The following is a 16,351-nucleotide window of genomic DNA, read 5'->3' on the forward strand; positions in this document are numbered from 1 at the left end:
GTTTGTCTCAGATGAAAGGAGCATATTTTTTATAAAACAAAAAGTGGGATTGAACTCAGTGCATCATACCCACTTGTTTACAATGGTCTCCCAAGGGGGCTCCCCTCTCTGTTTGTTAGTGTATTTGCAAGGGGAGACTTAAAATAGCCCACCAGCTCAAGCAGAGCACCATCTATAGGCAGACTGTACTGTGAATGTGCTTTACTTCACTGATCTGTAAACAGCATAAGCTTTATTCAGACCATCTTATCCTGCTGTGTTTGATCTTTGCTGCTTCGGCATGGAAAGAAAAGGAAAAAAAAATATTTATCATTCTTCATATGTAGACGTTTTCCATTGTTGAAACATGAGTATCTACTGCAAGCTAGGATGTCATTTTCATTATAGCTCCTGCTTAAGCCACTATGGTGTGTCCTAAATGAGAACAATCCATATGTGTAGTAATGTGTATACTATGCTGTGACACCCCAGCTCAAACAAGGGGCATATTATCTGTGATTATATGTTTATATGTTTATTATATGATTATATCCAGCCTATATATGATTATATAGGCTGGATACAAAATACATAAACTCTCTCTTACCAAAACTGCACCTTAACCTGCAGAGCTATCAGAGCTACAACATCAGCTAGATATAAGACATCGTGTTCATCAGAATAGTGATATGGACACGAACTTAACCACATTCTTTATGTAGTTTTAGGCCAACAGAAAATTTGCGTTATTTCTCATTTCATCAAGTGCATAACTGTTGAACCGTGAACCAAACTATGTTTAAAGTAAGTTTCCCCGACAGGCGACGTCATGCAGTCATGTGAATAACATCAGTACTCTCTCTGTACTAATACCCAAAAATAACCTTAAAAAACACAAAACTCTAAAACTACAGAAAACATATATAAGCAGCCCGGAAAATATGAAAAAGTGTAGTTTAAAAATAAAAGATATTGAGACGACATTACTGGATATGACTTTTGCGACTTAAAAAGACAGCAGTTGTTCAGACTATAACAACATTTTTTGGTGTTTCTGGTGTGTGACACATTCTGAAACAAAACTTAAACGACCTGTGCCGTGCACTGGAGTGAGATATCGCTTTGCATAAAATCACATTGTAACTATTATGAGTGTAAAAAGGAAGTGGTACTAAACACTGCATACCCACATATAAATATATATAAATAAGCATATAAAAACCATAGCAACACCAGGCAATGCATGAACCAAGAATTACCACTGACTTAAACTGATCCCTATCAGGTCTCAGATTCATCTAATCTCATCTCATTTCATTTTCGTCATCAAAACATGAAAAGTTATGTTTTAAAAGGTGCAAAGAATCTTGTGGAGCAGCTTCTCCCCTGAGTTTGCGGCGTCTTACAGTACGTTCATTGACTCGACATAAGGAAATACGGCATGTTAAATTGTTGAATGGAGATTAAAAGGGATGGAAATAGACTGTTAAACAAGCCTCCCCTGGTACACTTCATATGATGTTCCGTTAGGCCGAGTTAGTGACCTTTATAATCAAAGCATATGCTAATTACAGAGATATTATTAGGCGAGTGAGAGTCTTTGCTCACAGCTATGCCATCCCTGCCTGCACAGAATTCACAAATCAGGGGATTGTCACTGAGAAGGTGGGCCGATAAATGTCACATTGCTTCTGGTATGTCTCCTCCATACCTTAAATGAGTGAAGAGAGAAAAAAACAGCTCTGAAATGATTAGGCTTTTGTCTCTGTTCTTAAAGCTCTCTACCCTTTCCTCTCCTTACCTGTTGTTTTTTTAAAAGCACAGTCATTTGGAGGGGCAAAAATACATGAATATTTATTACTGTGCCACCTCTGCGAGGGATGTACCCCCAGCCAGCGCATGAAGAATTGATTTTTCAAAGTGTATTTTAGATTTCATTTGCAGGTTGGATTTTTTTTTTTTTTTTTTGTCCAAGTACACTTCATCCCCTTTCCTGATACACCCATCCCTTTGCTTTGTGTTCCCCATCAGTAAATTTGCATAGAAATAATTTCTGGGTGAGGCATGTTCACAAGGCGTTCAAAAGTTGCGGGAGTGGGACTACACAAGAGCAAATGAGATACCAACATCACAAACACCTGCTCCTTTCTTTCTGTTATTTTCCTCTTTACTTTAATGCCTTCCTTTTTTTAATTGACTATTCTTATCCATTTGTTTCTTTCCATTTCATATTTGTTTTATGTCTTTTTTTTTCTAGTCATGTTCCTTAAGATACTTTTCTGTCACAGTGACCTTTATTAGATAAAGTAGAGTAAGATCTCACTACAGGGGAGGTCTGCTAAAGGCTATAGCACAAAGACCCTTGATCAAACTCAACCCACAGAATGTTATAGTCATGTACTATGTGACTAACCAACTGAACCATCAGGATACCCACGTTCAATGTGTAGGAGAACATTTCAGTGTGCTGTTCATTGTGAGAAATGTATTCTGATTCTTGCTCTGTTACTAGAACTTGTGAACCAATAGATATGTTGCACATTGATGTTCAAAGTGGCTTTTGTTTCCTATTTGTTTCATCTGTCTACTTTCTAAGCCATCCAGCACTTTATATCACACACACACTCTCACACACTCACACACACACACATGCCAGGATCTAAATTGAATAGACCAGCATGGAGTAGGCCAATTACATCACTGCCCCAATTAAAATAAAACAACAGGACTCTTTCAAGCTGTCCTGCAGGGGAGAGAAAATGAGAAGGGGAGAGAGAAAGAAATAGCAATAACAAATCCAAAACCAGTCAGATCGTCATGATGTTCATTTTAATTAAAAAATTGGATTCACTGCAATTAACTCCAAACTAGTCCCCCGTGGCTCAATGAAGAAGAAATTGATTGGCTCTCAGTTTCTAAGCAGCTCTGAGACTTCCACAACATCCTGTGATAATCTCTCTTTAAACAGCGTTCACTGTTTCTTGTGAATATTTGGATGTTTGATTGTCAGAGGAAAATGCTGCTTGATTATGTTAATGTTGACTCTGCTCATATACGCCAGCATATCACAAATCTGTTAAATGTCTCTCCTTGGCTTTCTGAAATTGAGGTTGACCCGGGGGGTGTGTCCCGAAGCTAAAGAGGTGACAGTTGAGAGGACACATGATAGTGGCCTGTCTAACACTCACAGTGATTGATATCTTCACTGATCAACTTGAACATTCACTTATATTTTTACCTGTCAGACTCGATCGACCTTGTTGTAAGTCAAAAGCTGTGTCCTCCGGAGTGATATTTTCCATTGAGTATGATGTGCATATGTGTTAATGTATCAGGTCTATGATGTTCAGTATGTACTGAAATGTGTGGAGTAGCCATCTGAGGCTATGGATTACTATAGTGATAGGGGTTGAGTGGCTAAAGCCTTATGACTAATAGCCTGTCAGAGTGGCACTCAGATCCATCCCTCTCTCTCACTCTCAAACATGCACATACGCAAAGCCATGTAGCCTACACAGTCTTCTTCTCAGCTCTATCAGGTAAAAAAAGATGTGTATTCATTTCTTACAGTTTTTTCTCCAAATGTATTAATATTGGAATTCTAAATTGACATTAATTGCTCTCATAATAAAAATATAATGAAAAAGAAAACGAAAGATTTTTAACTTTCTAGCTCCAGTTTTCACAGCCACCTATAATTATACTTTGTTTAAAGGAGTACTCCATTGATTTAGTATTCTACTTCTATAAAGTCTTGAATGACTGAAAAGAATGGTCAACATTGAAGCAATGAAGGCAGATACTTATTTTTAGTCCATTGAATGGGTCAACTCCATATTTACTGTATAGTGCATCATATTTACTGTGTCTCAAAGTGAGACATCTATGCACAATTAAGTGCCCTCAAAAGTATTGTCCATGACATGTTCACTACTTTCTTCTAACAATCCAACAATGCAATGTGTCACATTTTATATATGCAGAAATTTCATTTTACCAACACTTTCCAATAATAATTAAAAAAACTAAATAATAAGATCGGTAAGAGTCCGAAATCTCAAGTTACTGTATTGCTTACAATGTAGTCAACTATTTCATGTCTATCATACAGTATAGAGAGTAGTGAATGAGGAAGTGATTCCGGACAAAGTTAGAGCTTTCATTTCCCATGATGCCATAATTGCCATCATTTTGTTTGACCCACCCTACTTGGTACATTCCCACATCTTTCAAACTCCACACCTGCAGTCTGTTATGCAGATGTTCTGTTATTTTCTCAGATTTCAGAAAGCTCCCACTAGAACCACAGGAAACATTACTGAGAGGTACTCCTCCTGAAAAATTTGGTGGAATGCCCCCTTTTAAATGAGTGACATGGCAGGTGGTATCTCGTATTGTCCTGTGTGGTGCAGTGCACTGATAACTCCAACGTGAACTCAGACCCTTGCATGAGCACACCAGCTATTTTGCTGGTGATGAATAAACCTAAATCCAGCCTGAAGACACTCACCGGCAAAGATAAAAAGAAACAAATACACAACACCAAAAACAGAGGTACACACACGCATACACACATGCGGAGATAAGAACAATTCTGGTACTTCTTCTGTCCTCATTTTTTCTCGCCTGTCCTTTTTTTTTCTTTGAGAGCCAGCTAAGATAAATATTCACTTATTAAAGCGTAACTGGAATTGACTGTGTCATGCATCAGGCTAATAGCTGAAAGCCATGGTTCAATATGGCAGAGTTGGGACAAGCTTCACTAATGGAAGAAGTGACGTGGTTGCAGCCCAAATGTCATTCATCAGACCGCACACTGTTCGTTAGGGGCTACAAAGCCCTGCCATCTCACACACTCAGGCTCATCTATTAACCCTACGCAATGGCACCCGCCGGATTATGGAAATAACAGATTCAGGAAAATGGGACACCGATAGGCCATCCATGTGGAAAAGATTGGTGTCAGGAGAGTGTCGCAAATACGTCTGACTGCAAGGGCTGTGGCCGTTTTTCTTTTCTCTGTAGATCTATCTAGGTGCTGTTGCGTCTGGAGAGCTGAGGGTTGCATCAGGAGGAACCTGCGTCAGACGTTATGGTCCCACTTATTACATTCCTGCCCACCACTAATAGGGCACGCTGACTGTGGTCTCCATATTCTGCGTCATTGAATGAACTCAATGTTATTCACAAAGATCTAATATGAGGGTTAATGTCTTTTCATTTTTTGGAATGGAAAGTGCAGCAATACTGAGATCAAGCAAAAAGGATATGACAGGAGGAGGACTGACAGAGTGGAAGAAGATGGCAGAAGTGAGCCCATGGGCAGTAAATTGGTCTGAAAGATTAGCACACATAATACTCTGTAAAGTCCAGGGTAACCACAAAATCAGACTATATAGCCTCATCCCCTCAGCTTTCAGATTAACCAAAGCCCAAGAAACCTCAAAAGATGGGGTTGGCTATATTGAGTTGTAGGTATTTGTTGAAAGGAAAAGGATCAGATCATTTCATCTCATTGGACAAAAAGGGGCTGCTAGATGAATGTAATGTAATGTTTAAATAACCCAAATACTTATGTGGTCGTTAGAAATGAAACAACTCAACTCCAAGTTGCCATTAGGCCTTCTCTTTAGCATGCACCTTCTGTTTGACTCAACTCTGAACCATGAAAAGCAGAAAACGTTTCTCCCACACTACCTCATAGTGAGAGAATGCCAGAGTAGTGTGTCCAGACCTGTGGACAATAGAGGTGACATGGCAGGATGATCCAGGACGCGTGTACAGGGTGCTCTGGCTCTGAACACACAAAGAGCTTGAGCCTGCCCTAGATCCCACACAGCCACAGGGGATGACGTGATGTCACATGCACCCACCCTGCAACAAAGATTGTGTTTAGTCAGCAGTTCGTTATGTCCAGGGCTTGGCCTGCTCCTCGGCCCACAAAGGGCCAGAATGCCCAGAGGGCTGCTGGGGATCTATGATCCAGACCTCTGTTAGGCAACAGGTGTGCTGTGACGAGATGGAGGGACGTAAAAGTAGGAACTGGAGGGGAAATTTTTGCTTGGAAAAAACCAAAGCTACACTTTGATCAAACAATTCTTTGGAACCATACATCTCAGATATTCTTCCATTTAGAAGCTGCTACTCTTCTCTCCTTGAGTCACTTCTTGCATCTCTGTCATGCCTCATTGTCTAAAATAAAACTGGTGTAATGAATGAAGTATGGAGATAAGGGAGTGAGCGGCCTCTTTGCCCACACTTGTGATGGATGTTTATTACCTCTCCTCATTGCCATAATAGTTTTTGGTGCCGAAAGTACTCTCGCTTGCCAAGAAGGAGGTCCAATAATTTCTGTTCCAATTCAACACTGACCAAAAAAAGTCTAATTGCTCCATGATGTTTGTATTGAAGACACAGGCGCCATTCAACACTAGTGTAGAACATTATGACAGGAGCCCTTATAAAACTTAGTTAATGATTGACTAGCAGCCACTGGGATGAAAATGACTCTTGAATAATATGAGATGGGTTTGAAGAAGCAGATTAATGGTGTTAAGGCTTGAGATCCAGTATAGATGAAACATTATAGACACCAGGGGACACTGTCTCCCAGGCTGCTGGGGCCATCCACAGAGCTGACAATACAATAAGTATGTTTCATTCACCAATCATTCTGTCAACTGCTCTGTAAGGTCTTCCCTTTTAAAATAAGGTTAAGAATGCTTAAAAATGCTTAGATGCTTGAACATTTGATTTGAGGAAAAGATGAGAAAAGGACAAACTGATTATGTCATCATGTTCTGAATCATAGTCATGTTCTGAATCACAGTGACTGCTCGTTGAGCAAATCCCGGTGTCACTGTTTTGCACAATTATTTCTCTGCTTCCTTTTTTCTTTTTTTTCCATCCTCTTACATCACCTGTCCAGCAGCATTTTACCATCAAGGTAAACAGGCATGGTGTCCTTTCATTACGTTCTACATTTCTACTCTATAGCTTAGCTTTTGTGGATCACACAAGGTCAGATAGAAAATGAGTTTGTTTAAAGTTTTTAGCTTTTGAGACAATGCATCATTGTTCATGATTAATGCACTTTGCCAAATTCATTTACATTTTATTTAGCCAACACAAACAAATGGAGTATTGTGAATTCAACATATCTTAATCGTTTGCATGATATAATCTGTGCAAAGGACTCACACTACAGCAATAGACAAACAATCCCTCCTTCAACTAAACTTCCTTTTAGATTGTATTTGATGCTGGAGCAAGTCCCCGGAGAGAGATTTTAATGTGCGTAAATGAATCAGATTTCATGGCATGTACTGTCTGTGTATTAGAGCACAGCACTGTGACTTAAATTATGCTTAGCAACTGAATATCAAAAGAAATACAAACGCTTGCCAGATGCTGCCAGATGCATCAGATCTGCTTCCTCTGAGGAAGCTGAGGGAGCTACCAGCATCACGCTTCCAGTAGCAGTGTGGATTTCACTCACTGAGCCAAGCTTGGATTCTAAATGGCTCGGTGACTCCCTCCCTGCTCATTGCCAGGATTCTCCTGTGTTGGCAAGCTTGTGACAGGGTTATTAGATAAGGAGACAGACTCTCTGGCCCCTCTTAACATCCCTCTCAGCAGGAGAAAATAAAATGATTTTACCCCCCTCCACCCCCCACCATTTTACCCATACGTGGAAATAGAACAAGACAAAGCAAATGACTACACATACAGAGAGAAGTGCGGCGGAAGACCTGTGGCCTGCTCTCATCCGATTCGAGATTTGGGTTAATTGAGGTTTCAGTTTTGTTCATCTTGCAAGTGATTCACATAGTCACGTAATCATTTAGCATGCATGTTTTGCAAGACTTTGAAGTCACTAAGCATGATCAAAAGAATGGCCCATGAGCTTCTCTATTGTGAAATACTGTTTTAAATGCACTGATCATATTTTCCACCTGCCTAACTGAAAAAACACCTATAATGAAAGTGTTAACCCACTTAACTGAGGTCAGTGTACATTCAGCTTTAATCCTTTGTTTATGAGAAAACAAACTTTTAGATTTTCAATTCTGTATGCAAGGAGTAGCACTCAAATGAAATGAAATGAAGCCCGATTTCCAATCAGTATTTTCAGCTGTAATATTCCATTCTCCTTTAATTACCTGGAAAGCCAGCTGTAGTCCTCCTGCTAATACAAAGCCTCAACAAACAGGCTTTCTCCTGACCCAGCTAGCCCTGGGACTAATTATCATCTTATGGAAATGTGGCTATTTCTGCAACTTCCATATCCCTAATTATTTCTGTTATTCCAATATCAGCCTGGCTTTGATGTCCCAAATCCTGTATTTAAATAGTGTAAGATTCCTATTCTTTGTGCCCTCTGAGGATTGTTCATGTAAAATACATGGACTAAGAGTGAGTATTACCAGGGCCTCCAGGGGCTGGACATACCAAGCCCACAGCCTCCTTGTGTTTCCCTCTTTTTTTTTCCCCCCTTGTTCTCTTCTCCTTATGGGGGTGTCTGCTGGGACAAAGTAATATACATGTGAGTTATAAGAATATTGGGCTTGTGGAAATGCATCTTTGTCTGATATCTATGGATCTTGTTACCAAGGGGATGGAGGAAAAAGAAAAACGCTCACCAGAACGGTCTATACATTTTTATGAATTATTCCAATCCTCGTCTCGAAAACCGTAAAATGACATGGTGACCTGTGAGAAGCAAATGTTCTTACGTTTTTGTGACTGTTCTGGATGAATAGAAGGTATCCTTGCAGTGCATAGATGCCTCATATTCTTTAGGGCAGTTTAAATTTTAAATTGATTTGTCAAACTGTCCAAACTTTTAGTCCATTGAGAGTGAAAAGTGTCTAACAAAGACATCCATCATTATCACATAAAGAGAACGGTTTCATTAATTAGTAGGGTTAAATGGCAGTGCACCATATGGTCTGGCGCCATCTTGGCAGACAGTTTTTGTTGAGTATGAAACTGATGTACAATCTTCTGAGAGAATTTCACCCCCCCCCCCTCACACTGGCGTCATGCATGAGCCGCATTGTGATTCGATTCCATTCACATGCACTGCCGGTTAGACAGAATCCCAGAAATGAACTACAGACAGATGTAGAGTTATGACTGTGTGTACTTCTCAGTATCATCCCTGCTCTGGCACATGGGCTCCATTCTAAAAGATGACTCTGTGTAAAACCATCATCATGTATTTTCATATAGATGAGCTATGGCTACCTGCGCTCCCAGCCATGCTTTTATTAATGGGGAGCTGTCAGGAGTGGGATGCTCTGCATATTCGCATATTAAACAGGCAGGGGGGGAGATGCCCAGTTTATTACCGGTTGATATAAATCAGCTTAAAGCATCTCTCCACCTCCTGCTCCACCTCTTTTCTTCTACTCTAAGGACGGTCTCCTTTGCATGTCCCTTCTTTCATACAAGACTCTCCATCTCTATTTTCTACGACTGGTTCCTCTTACTATTAACTATGATACATGAGAATACCTGTTTATAATAAGATACAAGACAATGATTCCTTTTTCACTAAATGATGTTTAGTCCTCCATCCTCTCGCCTAAACAGAGTTGAACAGCATCCCAGCTGTCCTGATATAGTTGAGTTATGAATACCATGGCTACAGCGATTAAGCAGATGAAATTTAATCATAAAATTTCTTGCCACTGTTTATGACTGTGTGCTTATTAAAATGCAACATGTTCCACTACATTTGGATTAATTTTCCTCGTCACAACACCATGCTGCCGCTATTTTGTTTGCTACTCCAGTTAAAGACATGTGATGCTATATAATTAAGGAGTAAACAAAAGTTTAAAATAAGAATTACAGCATATTCTGTGTCAGCAGCGGCACAAAAACACATTGCAATTCTCACAATTATATGAAAAGAGGCATTCTGTATGAAAACATTGATTTTCTGTACCCTTGGGTGATTTGTGGAACACAGCCTTCAATAAATTTGCACTTTGGCACCATTTCTCTTTTGTGAACAGATCATGATTTAGAATAACTGCTCAACACATTAGATGATTGATCAGAGTATTCTTTTCATTATTTTCTTGTGTATTGTTTTTGTCAAGTAACCAGTTATATGACTATAGCAAGGAATTCAACCGAGGAAAAGAGACACAAAATATACAGGATTCTCTTTTTAAAGACGCTCTGCCCACACTGAAACAAAATAGTATTAATCTGGTCGAGCTGCTACTTTCATTTGCTGTGACCCCTCTCTGGGGATCCCGAGACTCCAGGGCTTCATACATCTCAAATAAAAAAGCTAACAGCTTCATATCTCAACACTCTTCCATCAGCTCTGTTACCCGTGTGTTTGCTTTTAATAAAGTCTAAAACCCTTCAGAGGCCTATATATAGTAGATGTAAGTTTTGCTTCTACCTTCCTGCTGTTCCTCCTCATTTACAATTTGCACATTCAGATCGGTGCATGTGCGTTGAAAGTGGCTGATGCACTTTGTCCAATAGAGCAGTTAATGTGCATGCAGTATGAATGTAAGTGAGAAGAGTCTTAATCACCCATGGTGTTACCACGCTAGTTTACAAAAAACACATTCTTCAAAAACTAAGAATGACGTCTCCACCGTGGCAGTTTAGGTAAAGTACACAGAGAGCTTGCGTGGCTGCGGTGTTAAATGGAGCATTGTGCTGGCACCTGTCCCTAGGCAGGGCCTGGGCCACGGCGTGCTTGCTCAGGCACGGCTATGACACTAAACTGTTTATTTCCTGGCACCCCTCCAGACGACCAAATTATAATCGCCACTTAAAAGACAGAGAAAACAAGGGGAGCAGAGAAGAATATATTCCTCATGAGAGAAGAGTGCAGGGCACGGCATGATGTGGCTCTAATCATATCTTTAGCCTGATAATGATCCTGACATGTTTTGTTATGGCCCGCGATGCTGATGCCTCCGCCACTGGCTTTAGGGCATATCACTGACAAATCACAGGGGAGATTTTACCTTTTTTTTTAATCTCTATTTCTTCTCTTGTGTTTTTCTCTGCCTTTTACTGTCTCCCTTCTGTTTTCTCAGTATATCTCTCTCACCCATACTCTTCCTCTTATCGTATCAGCTTGGTGAGCTGGACAGTATGAAAGGGCTGCTACCCAAATCTAACAGTTTCCACAACAAGTAAAATAGCTCAGTATCAGGACTTGCTATGCTCTGTTTGCCAGATAGAGCCCTAGAAATTCAAAGATGAATTAAGATTGCACTTGTTTCTTAGTGTAAGCCACTTTTTTTTTTTAGTTTGATCATGTTGCACAACAACACTGAATTCATTACAATTTCAATATGAGACGACAACAAATTCGGAATTTTTCAGGAGGGTTTCTTTCTCATCATGTAAACTTTGTTAGACTTATCTTGTTCTTAGTATTGAAAGTTAAAAGATTTAAGACTAGAAGGGTCAAAAAGCCCTATTGAAGACTGAGACCTACATGCTCGATAATAACAGCGACTCTTGCCAAATACCCTCCAAACAACAATGGTCCATAAATCATTGACTGTGTCCTCTCCATCCCCCTTCCCCTTTTGCTCCTCTTTCTGAAGGCTATTCTACTGTACTCCAGGAACAAGAACAGGCTCCTATTTTTTGGGAGAACTTCCCAGCATGCTGTTGGGTCTGTGGGATTGACGCTCCCAGTGCCGGAGGTCCAACTACCTTGCCTCCTCTGACCTTGTCTGGCTGGGCAGATAGGGAAGATTAATTGGATGTACAATAGCATTTTTGAGCCAAACAACCCTATAAAATTAGACCCCATGATGACATAGATTTTCAGTTTTTACATCCATTATTTTAATCCCATGAGTTCTCATCTCTCCATGTGTCATTCTGTATTTCAATTTCTGCTTGTTTTTATAGCTCCCATCGAATCCATGTTCCCCCAAAGACGTGTTAGATGTTCAGGGCTCTCGGAGAGAGCATTCTGCTCCGTGTGGTGGGCCACAGTGTCTAGCTTATGCATGTTTAATGTTGTTGAACATGAACGCACAGTCAGCCCGTCATAAACATGGCAGCTGGGACACATAAAAGGTCATAAACCTGTCAATGAAATTAGAGTGGCATGTCCACCAGTGCCAGTTTACCCACACAACACCTGCTTGGAGAGGAGGATGGGGAAGAATATTTGCCATCACTGTCACCTCTATCCCACAATGCAGTGTTGCACTGCCAGACAATAAATGTGCAGCTGAAGGATCAGCAATGGCTGCTTCCTCAACTCATTGCTCATGACGGTTATAATGATCTCAAGGAGGGACTATTGCATTACTTAGATGCATATAGATACACTCCTGTGTGCAAGTAACTTTTTAAACATTGTTCAGTATATAATGGTTACATGCCATGCACATTCTCTGCTGCTGAGCAGAGTTCCTTTAAAATTCACTGCATTTGGCTCAGTCACATTGCAAGATTATTTCTATTTAAATCTATAGCAAAATAGATTAATTGTACCAAAAAGTCCTTTTTATCTTTCAACATGTGTGGGAGGACTTGAGAAAGTGCCCTCAAGTGTGATCTTCACTTTTTAGGTTAACTGTGTGTGCTACCAGCTGCCACAGGGTAAAAATAACACTCTTCTTCTACACCATTATTCATTCAACTCCATTAATCATCAGAGCATTATCTGGCATGTGAAAATTCACTTGCTGATAAGGAATGCATGACCCCAATATGAGATTTCCGGCTATTGTAGAGCTAGACTAATTGATCGCGGTCTGTTTCTGGGACTAGCTCCGGGTCTCTCTCTCTCTCCTACTGATACTCTCACTCTCCCCTTCAATCATCTTTTTTTTCCTCTCTCTCTCAATATATTTACCAAAGACAGGTTTGGATAGCTTGAAATCCACTACATCGTATTTCATTCCCTTAGTGTACTACTATTAAACAAACAGTTGGGGAACACCAGTAAATTCCTGTTTTAAACACAGTTCCAAAGCTGTAACAAAGCACACATTTGTTGCACCTTATCCCTCTACTGTTGCTTTTTGACTTTGTGTTAACTGTACTGACATGGAGCATAAAATTTCTCTTCTTTATAAAGAAGAGTTTTTTATTATTATTGATACAGCACAATTTCTAGCTTACATGTTCCACCTATATAACTAAAATGGAGAGAGACAACATGAGACTTCTACCAGACAATGACAGCATGGTTATTTATTCAAATGGTGACAGTCACCTATATTTCCATTTTTCATGCAACAAGCAACCTCTTACAGATTACAGCAAGATTCTTGCAGATTCCTCTCCAGGAAAAGTGATTGATCATTTGTGAGAACAGTTGTTAACAATCTATGTTTTAGCTCAGTAGCAAAATTTACCAGTAAAAACTGTCAGACTTCAACACTGGAGACTAGAGTTTGTTTACTGTCACTGATCAACAGTGAACATTGGTTTTGGGGGAGCTAGATTAATTAAGTGCTCATATAGGTCATTTTGAAACGTACTGACAAGTCATCTATTTTGTCCCGTAGGTGTGAGGACTTGTTGGACAGAGACGCTGTTGTTGCAAAGCGATTCACAGTGTAGGTGCTACCAGTTTTGTCCTATCATCTCACGGAGCATGTTTTACTTATTCTTCACTCTTGGTCTATTTATCCGGTGAGGCTGTTTGTGATGACTAAAGACATTTACCCTACAGGAAGACACAAGCAACATGTTATGCAAAAATGAAAAAAAGTCACCTGTAACCTTGATTATGTGTCTGTTTCACATGTTCTAAAAGCTGTCAGAGGAAACTGACAGGAACAGTGCGGTTAAGTTCTGTCTTTGAACTTTCTATTATGTCAAGGGAAAATTACTGTTCATGTCACATCGCTTTGTTCTGTGTGAGCACTGAAAGACAATTTATTTTTTCCTCACACAACCTCAAACATAGAAGTAGGTTGGTGTTAAAGTACTGTGTATTCATTTTGTTGATACATGTGGGTGGTCACGTGTGAGTGTAACATGATTGCATAGTGACTCCAATTCTTGCACTGACCACCTTGTGGTCTTCCCCCGGCCATGGCTACAGAGCAACCAATTTTATGTGGTTTGTGGTCAACAAACAGCCTTTGACCTCAGAGAGTGGCAGGCGTATCCATTGTGTGAGTTCTGGGGGGCAAGGGTGGGAACGTCAGAGAGCTAGCTCTGATTGAGTTACATTAGGCCCCAGATCTATTACCTATTCCTTTCTTGTTTTGTTGAATTATTTAATAGGTGTTCAAGGACAGAGATCTAAGAGCTTAAATCAGTGGACAACTCTTCCCCTTGAAAAAGTGCACACTATCAGGTAAGAAAATAAATTATTTTTTTGATTGAATATGAATGTCTACCCTTTGAGCTTCTATATAAAACAAGCAAGCAAGAAAAACAAATGTATAACACATTAAAAATACCCCTAATAAACAAACTAACCTGATGAATGGGAAAATGCCTCAAACATTAAAATCAAATCTTTTCCACTTTGAAATCATATTAAATATTTTAGTTCTATCTCAGCTGAAGGGTATCTTAATCTCTCAGATTTTAAACACTGTTGTCGTGCATGAACGTAAACTTTTGTGAGGAAATTTTTAACCAGACACTGCTACTCAATTTAAGGAGTTGGGTGATTTATGACAGGGAGGCACTTTTCCAAGCAGGCCTATGAGTGTCCAAGAAAACACATGGCTCCGTTGCTTGCAGGTTAAATGACAGTGGAATAGCCAGGCTGTTAATTTCCTTAACAGATCCAGATGTTGGGAGTATGACAGAGAAGGACTCCGGTTTCACAGACACATGCTGTGGGATTGCGTGTCAGGGCAGCCTGATGAGTTGTATAAAGTTGTGTGTGTGTGTGTGTGTGTCTGTGTTTCACAGTTGCAGTGTGAATCCACATGATTGTTTTAATGTGTGTCGCTTTTAAATTTAAATAAGAGAAGTGCCAAGGGAATGGATCCGCATCTTGTTCTGTCCCACACATTGGTGACACATTATGTGGCCATTCTTCTTCATGCATTCATCCAAGTTGTTGGGTAAACTGGAGTAATGCATGTCTCAGTCTGCAAAGGCCTCCAATACAATGCCCATTTGCTGGTAATGGCAATGGATTACTTTATTGTATTCTATTTATGATCTGCATTGATCGCTTTCCCTCTGCTCTGTGCACTGTGCAATGTCATTTGCCCACTCAGATTCAGACATCCATTTTCAAGCAGTCCTTTTCAATGTATGTATATATATATATATATATATATATATATATATATATATATATATATATATATATATATATATATATATAATATATAATATATAATATATATATATATATATATATATATATATATATATATATATATATATATATAATATATGAAGCATTTTCCAAGCAGCAAAACAGATCCTTGAAATCCTATTCGGAATGTCAACATGGGACTTCTCTGTAGTGAAGCGTGTGTGAAGACAGGCATGAAATAACATGGTTTAGATATTTCATGTCCCACTAAAATTACATCATCAGACATGACTGTCCTTTGCTCCTGAGCTAAGTGACTAAAGCATTGCTTTTCCCTTCATGTCTGTCTCTTAGGTTTTACCATCTGTTCCCACTAAGTCTCTTAAAAAGGCAAAGCTCAACTTGTAATCATTCCAGGTAACTCAAGTTATGATGAAGCTTGGTGTGAGCAGACATGCTCTTCTCGTGCATGTATATGTGTGTTAAAACGCAAAAGATTCAAAAGGTTTCAACTTATTTTGCTGTCATTTAAATGTTTATAAAAAAAAACAGTGTTTTCCTTTTATTTTCAGGCATCTTTTAAATTTACTACAAGTAACTTCCATTTTGTGTTAATTTTAGCGGCCCCTGTGGACAAAAGCGGTAGTGTTTTTCCAGAATGAAGACTGAATTTCCCATGAGCACCACTGCCTCCTGTCGTAAAGATCTTGGCTAGCTCGTGCATTTGTTTTGGAAGTGAGTGAAAGAAAGATGCCACTTATTTTTAAGACTATTTTTCTTTTTTAAATATAGTTTGCAGGATGCATAGCGATGCAGTATTGTATCTATTTGTGGATATGTAAGATTAATAATTGTAATATGATGGTGAAGCAAAGTAAACTTTGTTTTAGTACTGTTCATACATTTAGGAATGTGGCACCTTCCTGCAGGGTTGTGCGGAGGTGTGGACTTGTTTATTTGTACCTTAGAGCATAACTGCTGTAAGGAAAATAATGTTTTATTTCTCACTTTGTTCTCGCTACACCACCGCTCCCTCCCTTCATTCTCTCTCTAGCTCGCTCAACCAACGTTGCTCTCTCTCGCTCGTGCTCTCAGCTCGCTCACACTCTCTTTTTCTCG

General features: G+C 39.5%; 1 long non-coding RNA gene across 1 annotated transcript in view; it reads left to right on the top strand.

The window, feature by feature from the left end:
* LOC137183830 (uncharacterized) overlaps nucleotides 1–16,024 on the top strand; it is a 130,297-nt gene extending 114,273 nt beyond the window's left edge. Inside the window, exons 2-5 of the long non-coding RNA XR_010928549.1 lie at nucleotides 13,506–13,556; nucleotides 14,233–14,305; nucleotides 15,587–15,649; nucleotides 15,854–16,024. This is a non-coding gene — a long non-coding RNA (uncharacterized lncRNA). The remainder of the gene's footprint in view (nucleotides 1–13,505; nucleotides 13,557–14,232; nucleotides 14,306–15,586; nucleotides 15,650–15,853) is intronic.
* The last annotated feature ends 327 nt before the right edge of the window (nucleotides 16,025–16,351 follow it).

The sequence above is a fragment of the Thunnus thynnus genome, chromosome 1 (assembly GCF_963924715.1).
Source record: "Thunnus thynnus chromosome 1, fThuThy2.1, whole genome shotgun sequence".
In the NCBI taxonomy this organism is placed as follows: domain Eukaryota; kingdom Metazoa; phylum Chordata; class Actinopteri; order Scombriformes; family Scombridae; genus Thunnus; species Thunnus thynnus.